The sequence below is a fragment of the Solanum pennellii genome, chromosome 2 (genome assembly GCF_001406875.1).
Source record: "Solanum pennellii chromosome 2, SPENNV200".
Taxonomy (NCBI): domain Eukaryota; kingdom Viridiplantae; phylum Streptophyta; class Magnoliopsida; order Solanales; family Solanaceae; genus Solanum; species Solanum pennellii.
This window is the reverse complement of record NC_028638.1, coordinates 24,093,193-24,100,929: the sequence shown is the minus strand read 5'-3', so window position 1 is coordinate 24,100,929 and position 7,737 is coordinate 24,093,193. Positions and strand designations below refer to the sequence as shown.

General features: G+C 36.6%; 1 long non-coding RNA gene across 1 annotated transcript; it reads left to right on the top strand.

The window, feature by feature from the left end:
• The first annotated feature begins 841 nt into the window (after positions 1 to 841).
• LOC114076049 lies at positions 842 to 4,008 on the top strand. The gene is made up of 2 exons (XR_003576476.1): positions 842 to 939; positions 3,783 to 4,008. It is a non-coding gene; the product is annotated as an uncharacterized LOC114076049 (long non-coding RNA).
• Positions 4,009 to 7,737: the final 3,729 nt, after the last annotated feature.

Sequence of the window (7,737 nt, the reverse complement as noted above, 5' to 3'; positions counted from 1 at the left end):
TTTCCAAAAGTCTTCCACAAACGTTTAAACTTTGTTTTAAGACTTAAAGTTCAAGTTGAGTAAAGATGAAAGTTTGAAGTTCATTTCTTCAAAAGAGTATATCGAGACTAAGTATTCCCAAAGAGTAAAATGTTTTCACATTTAAACAAGAAAGAAAACCTTGATATCCAAAGAGACTTAGATCTAGTTTTCATAAAAGAGTAATTGAATTCTAAATGAAGCAAGAGAGAGAATTTTTTATTTCAAAGATAACCTTTGAGCTATGTTTTTTAGCAATTATCTCAAATCACAGAAAGTAGTATGTTTTTAAACATTAGAGTTAGTATCCTATTTTTGGAGTATTATTAAGCACCGATATGGGGGAGAGTTCAAATAACTCAAAGACCCCATAAACCACGTAACCGCCATGGGTAGAAAAGGGTCATACTTTTTAGATGACTCCTTATTTATTTTTATCATAGATAGTGTATACACTTAGTAGTTCAGTAACTATACCCTCGACAAGGTATAGGATGACCCTAATAGCGTGAGGCAAAACATTATATCATCACAATAACTCTTATGTGATGGTTTTCAGTTATAGAAACTCCCACAAAAGTAATTGTATTCTTATATACACAATTTATGGTAGTTTTTACATAAATTTCAGAGTTATAGTACACAGAGTTGACAATCATATCTTAAACAACTTTTCTTTATATTGCACTTGTTTTAAACTGCTTTATATTGAAATGAGTTCAGTTATCTTGAGTTGAGTTGAGCCAGCTAAGTTATTCATATACTTTTCAAGCTTATGTTTTGTTTAACATTCCAACTTGTATACTCGTATGTTCAATGTACTAATGTCAATTGGCCAACATCATTTTCTGATACAGAAGTAGGTAACCAGGACCATCACCCAGCGCCTCGTTGATCTAGTTTACCAATCATAGTTAGTTGGTGAGTCTCCTTGCATTCTAGAGGACTCTTTTTACTTTGATTTCTGTATTTATTGTTTGAACGATCGATGTTCTTGTCCCGACATCCCTATTTGTTTTAGAGGCTTCATAGATAGTTAACAGTCAATTGTCTTTACATTATCCTGTCATATGTTAATACTTAGGTTGCCATTTTGGCCAAGTTAAATGTTTGACTTTTAAATGTTCTAAGTAAACAACTGAGAAGAGATGCATTAAATCCTTTTATTTATTCTATTAAGTCTTCCGCTAAGTAAGTAAACCAGGCAAAGGGTTTGCTTGGGGCCAGCAATGGCTCTCGAGTGTCAACCACGTTCGGGATGTAGGCTCGGGGCATGACAAATATAACATTCTGAAAGTCTAAAACCTAATCTAGAGCCTCACATGAGTGTATAAGATCTATAAAACTATTTTAGGGTCAATAATAGTGTATAAAAGTCATTTAGGTAGTTTTAGAGTCAAAACATCAAGGAACGTCCATGACGTCCAGAGATTAGTGCAAAAGGTGCTAATGTGCCTTATCTTATTTGACAAGGTTTTAAGAGTCCTAAATTGATGAAATTTGGTAGTCAGGTGTCTAAAACATATTAGATTAGGTTTAGGGTTGAAATGTCAGGGTATGACTCCCCAAGGACCACCCAAAGGGTCATTGAGGGTGCCCTTCCATTTTGACCAAAAAGTTGTCATGGACAGTGTCTACCAACGAAGGCAGACGACGGGGCGTAGTCCAATCGAAGGGGTGTATATTTCCTAATCGATGGTCACTTAAACATTTTTCAAAAAGTCCATTGTCAACTGTCTGACCAATATGACGGTTGCACATGACGGAGAGGGGTCTTGGTTGTCGATTGACCTACGACCCATCAGGCCAGTGTTTGCTGTCTAGTTTTTAGTTGCTTCAGTTAATTTGATTAGTTAGTTAGGGGGTTAATTATTTAATAGAGTTTGGTTAATTATGTTAGTTAATTAAATATATAACCCACCCTAAGTCTAAAACCTCACTTAACACCTCTCAATTCCCAAACCCAAATTGTTCTTCCTTCTCTCTACTTTTTCTCTCCCAAAGAAGAACACCATTGAAGGTCTAGTTCAAGGTCTTTAGGGTAGCAATAAGGGTACTTTTTTACATCAAGTTTCAACAATTAACATGGTATGGGATACTTTCACCTTTGGGATTCCTTTCCCCAAAGGGTTCTTCCAAAATTGATTTCAAAAAGATGAGTTTCATGTGGGTTTCTTTCTAATACGAATTTGATATTCTAAATTGTATTGTATATGGTTTATTTGGACTATTATGTTTATATTATGATTCATTTCTTGATGAATCAACCTAGTAGGTGAAGTAGATCATGAAATTGACCCTAGGTTATGAACTAGTGATGAATTGATGCATAGTGATTTAATTGACTTCATTATTGTATTAATAACTATTTTGTGATTATATTACAACCATTGTTGGGTTGAATTGGATGGTTGATGGTAAAACCTTGGATGATGGCTTGTGAAAGAGATGGGGTAAGTCTTTTGATCTCAAACCTTTACTTCAATATGATTACTTGTGTTTAATGATGAAGTTCTATTGAAGCACACCTTATGATAAGATTGATTAGGTTTTGGTATGATATTGAATTGAAATGTCTTGATTTATGGCTTGTGATTTGTTGGCTAGATGTGATGATATAAGATTGGTGATGAATTGCCTATGTGCCTTATTATGATATGGTGATGTAAATGTGCTAACCTCACATGTGTGAATTGTATTGAAAGGACCTACTCATGCAATTCCTATTGAGAAAATGACTATGACTATATAAGGTATAGACCCTATGACCTAAACTAAGTTATGATAATTTATTAAAGACATTTCAAAAAAGGGACTCTACCTTAGCACCGAGAGAACTAGTAGTTTCCTTTCCCACATAGGGAAGGTAGGATTACTGTTGTACTCATGAGATTTGAGACTATAATACATGTAGCATAAATAGGGTCCCAAACACATCTCCTAGTTCTTGAACTATGTTGCCCCCATAGGAATACTAGCTAGTGGATCCACATAGATGCTATCTTCATGTTTTAGTAGTACCTAGGAAAGTAGTCCACATGACACTGGATTCCACATTAGCTCATGTGGTCTATGTCGGTTAAGGCAAGATGTTCCCAAAAGTAAAACGGAATAATAAAATGAAATCTAACTAGGATGACCTAAGGGGTTTGACTTAGTCTAGGTAGGGGTATGGAACTCTACCTATACATTGCACTAGTTAGCCTTGAGGGAAGTCTAAGAAGGATGTTCTTATATGTTATTCTTTTGTTGATTTTTCATGTTATTGGTCTATATTTCTAAATGTGAGGAGGAATGCTGATTATGATATGATACGTACATTATTCATGATCCTTTTACTAGTTTGCTTGGTTGATTGAGGTTATAGGGCTTCACTTGACCATTGCACTAGTAGAATTGGTGAAGGTTTATGGATAAGCGTCTTTTTTTATGTGTAATGTTATATACTCATGAATATGTTTTGTGCTTACACTATGATGATAGAGTTGTATTGATTATGAGTTCTATTATGCTATATACATGTTGACTTGGCTTAACTTAAGTAGGTTGGTCTTGTGTTGAATATGCTTGTATCGTTGAGAAATATATGATTCTTGGCTTATATGTGTTCTTGTCTTGTGCATAATGTATTTTTAAAGTAACTTGGCATGCTTTTATAAAATGTCCCTTTTTTGCATGATTTTTATGTTGTATGTGTATATGATTCCATACTTGGTACAAGTGATGTGCTAACCCCATTTCTCCCTTTTTCCCCAACATTTTAGGTTTTGGCCGTTGAGGAGATTGTGGCCATTTGCAAGGAAGGCTTGGAATCATTCTCCAAGTGTGACTGTATCCTCAAGTCCGAAGATGATGCCTTGTTCTTACTCTAGCTATGTTTCTTTGTTATAGTCTAAAGATGATCATTTCATTCTACTTGTTTCAAGATATTGTTGTAAGCCCTAAGTGGCATTTATACATCGTGCAAGGGCTTATGCCCATATTGTTCAATTCCCGTTTAGATGATTTAATATGAGACATCCCTTTTAAGAATATATTGTGGATCTTATATATATGTGTCATAAAAGTAGAAGACTATGTAATCTTCTTATACGAGGGTTCTATGTATACTCACTATAAATATATTATGTGTAAGCGAGAAGTATAAGTAAACCTCATGAAGTAGATATAGATGAAAAGTTTTTAATTTCTGCACTTTTAACCTATGAATGTAATGATGAATGCTAAGAGGCTATTCTTAGTTCTCCCCAAGGAAGACGATGCCGGTTATGTCTAGGGGTACTCCTGGATTTGAAAAACTTGGTATCAGAGCATGAGGTTGAATATCCGTAGAATTGATGTCTCATTAAACTACGTCTATGTAGATTTTTATTCATAATTGTGAAGCGTACCACACTTATGAATGAGAGACTATGTGATGCTTAGGAACTCTCATATTCTTGTATTCCTATGTCGTGCCTCTAGAGTCTTATTATGTGCTTTCACCTAAACCTTGTATCGTGGTTATAGGTATGAATACTCGAAGAGCAACTGCTAGAAGGACCAAGGAAGAGTGGCTAATGTAGGGGCTCAAGACAATCAAGTCCCTCCACAAGACAACCAAGTGCCTCCACTTGAAGAAGTTGCTAAGGGTGATCAAGTTTCGATTGTTCCTCCACCGATGACTGATGGTGATATAAGGGAAGCTTTTCTTAATTTTGCCCAAGCAATGACCTCTAAAGCTAATGCTTTCACTTCTCAAGACCAAGCTATGACGGCCCAAGTGAATAGGGAGGTTGGACCTCGAGTGCCTCAACATGCTAACACTATGGCCTTTCGTTTGATAGACTTTATTAGAATAAGTCCACCTATGTTCTTTGGGTCGAGGTCAGATGAGGAACCTTAAGATTTCTTCGATGAGGTCTATAATATTCTCTATGCTATGGGTATGACTTCAATTCAGAAGGCCGAGTTGGCGGCCTATCAACTCAAAGATGTGGCCCAAACTTGGTACGTGCAATGGAGGGATAATAGGGAACTAAGGGGTGGACCGATGACTTGGAAGATCTTCAATAGGGCTTTTCTTGATAGGCTCTTTCCTAGAGAGTTGAGGGAATCTAAGGTGGAAGAATTCATCAACCTTCGTTAAGGAGGTGTGAGTGTACTTCACTATTATTTGAAATTCACTAAATTGTCCAAGTATGCTCCTTCCTTTGTGTCAAAGCCAAGGGATGACATGAGTCATTTTCTCATGGGGGTGTCCGAAGACTTGGTTGAAGAATTTCGTTCGGCTATGCTACATGATAATATGAATATTTCTCGTATCATGGTATATGCTCAACATGTGGAAGAAAGTACGCTAAGGAGGAAGAATAAGGTGGCCAAGAAGGAAAGGTCTTATGAAGGTGATTCTTCAAAGGGTAGGCTTGACATTCATGACAAGCCTAGGTTCAAGAAGAGGTTTTCTAATCAAGTCCCCCCCAAATTTCCCAAGGCTCGTGATGATAGGGTGTCTAACCCTATGTTTCAAAAGGGAAGAGGTACTAGCTCACCAAGTAAGAATCCAACTTGTGGAAAATGTGGCAAGAAGAATTATGGTGATTGCCTTGTTAGGACGAACAATGGATTTGGGTGTGGCAAGAGTGGCCACAAGGTTAGGGATTGCCCTAATTTGAAGGGGCAAGACAAACGAAGTTGGCAAGCTCAAGATAGTGGTTCTAATGTGGATGTTCTAAAGAAGAATCGCTTTTATGCTCTTCACTCTAGGGGTGAACAACAGAGTTCTCCCGATGTGGTGACTGATATGTTACAAGTCTTCCCTAATGATATTTACGCTTTGCTTGATCCGGGTTCTACATTATCTTTTGTTACTCCCTTGATAGCTAGGAAGTTTGATATTTTTCCTGATGTCCTAAATGATCCGTTCATGGTAACTACTCTAGTAAGTGATGTGGTGGTTGCAAAGAGGGTATATAGAAATTGTCCTATAATGTTGCCCAATAGAGTTACTCATGTTGAACTCGTAGAACTTGATATGGTCGATTTGATGTCATTTTGGGGATGGATTGGTTGCATAATTGTCTTGTTTCCATTGATTGTAGAACAAGAATTGTCAAGTTCAATTTTCCAAATGAACCCGTCTAAGAGTGGAAGGGGGGAATCTATTCCTAAAGGTCGTATTATCTCTTGTCTTAAGGCTTGTAAAAATGATACCAAAAGGATATTTATACTATATTGTAAGAGTCAAAGATTTAGACTCCGAAAATCCTCCCATTGAGTTAGTCCCCGTAGTGAGGGAATTTCTGGAGGTCTTTCATAATGATCTTCCAGGAATCCCTCCGAACGGGAACTTGATTTTGGTATTGACTTGCTATCGGATACCAACCCCATTTCAATTCCTCCTTATCGGATGACTTCGGCGGAATTGAAAAAGCTGAAGGCTCAACTTAAGGACATGCTAGACAAAGGATTTATTGACCTAGTATTTATCAATGGGGTGCACCGGTATTGTTTGTGAAGAAGAAGGATGGGTCCCTTAGAATGTGCATTGATTATTGCCAACTCAATAAAGTTACTATTAAGAACAAGTATTCTCTCCCTCGGATTGACGCCTTGTTTGATCAACTCCAAGGGGCAAGCAACTTTTCTAAGATTGACTTGAAATCGGGGTATCACCAACTTAGGATGAGAGGGGAGGATATACCAAAAATGGCATTACGAACTAGATATGGTCACTATGAGTTCTTAGTAATGTCCTTTGGTCTCACTTATGCCTCGATGGCGTTTATGGACTTCATGAATAGGGTTTTTTGAAGTTACCTAGATTCATTTGTCATTGTCTTCATTGACGACATCTTGGTATATTTGAAAAATGAGGGTGAACACATGGACCATTTGAGAGTGTTGTTGCAAGTGCTTAAGGAAAACCAACTATTTGCCAAGTATAGCAAATGTGAAGTTTGGTTGAGGTCGGTGGCGTTTCTTGGTCATATCATCTCTAGTAAGGGGGTTGGGGTTGATCCAAGGAAAATCAAGGTGGTCAAGAATTAACCTAGACTGTTGACTCCAACCGACATTAGAAGATTTTTGGGCCTAAAGGGATATTACACCAATGGCCTTAGAATATCATGACGAATAAGAAAACAAAACTTTACTTATTTTCGTAACTACCTGAAAATGACTGAATATTACAAAAATGCCTCTAAATGATAGAAAACATAAGAAACACACATAAACAATAAAAGAAATGCCTCAAAAGTACTTCGACTTGCACCAATGACATTAGATTATATCGCTGTGACATTTTAATATTAATAAAAATATATATTATATGTCACATTATATATCATGTAATGTCTATTGATAGACATTACATTTGTGCCTCTTTACTCTCATCAATTGTGGAAGAAAATGGTCATTAGTTTTTAGAAACTTATGTAAACACTAACTCTTCATATAATTCATTATTCTATATTTATGTCTTGTAACTTATGTAACATTGAGCCAATCATTTGGCAAATTTACTATCCACTATTCTCCTATTCATTGCAAGGAAGAATTCATCACCTATAAACAGTGTAGTCTTCATTTGTGTTAAGATAGGTGTCACGACCCAAACAGAGCCGCGACTGGCACCCACACTTACCCTCCTATGTGAGCGAACCAACCAATCTAAACCTTAACATTTCAATATAATATCAACAGAAAGTAATGCGGAAGACTTAAACTCATTAATAAAAA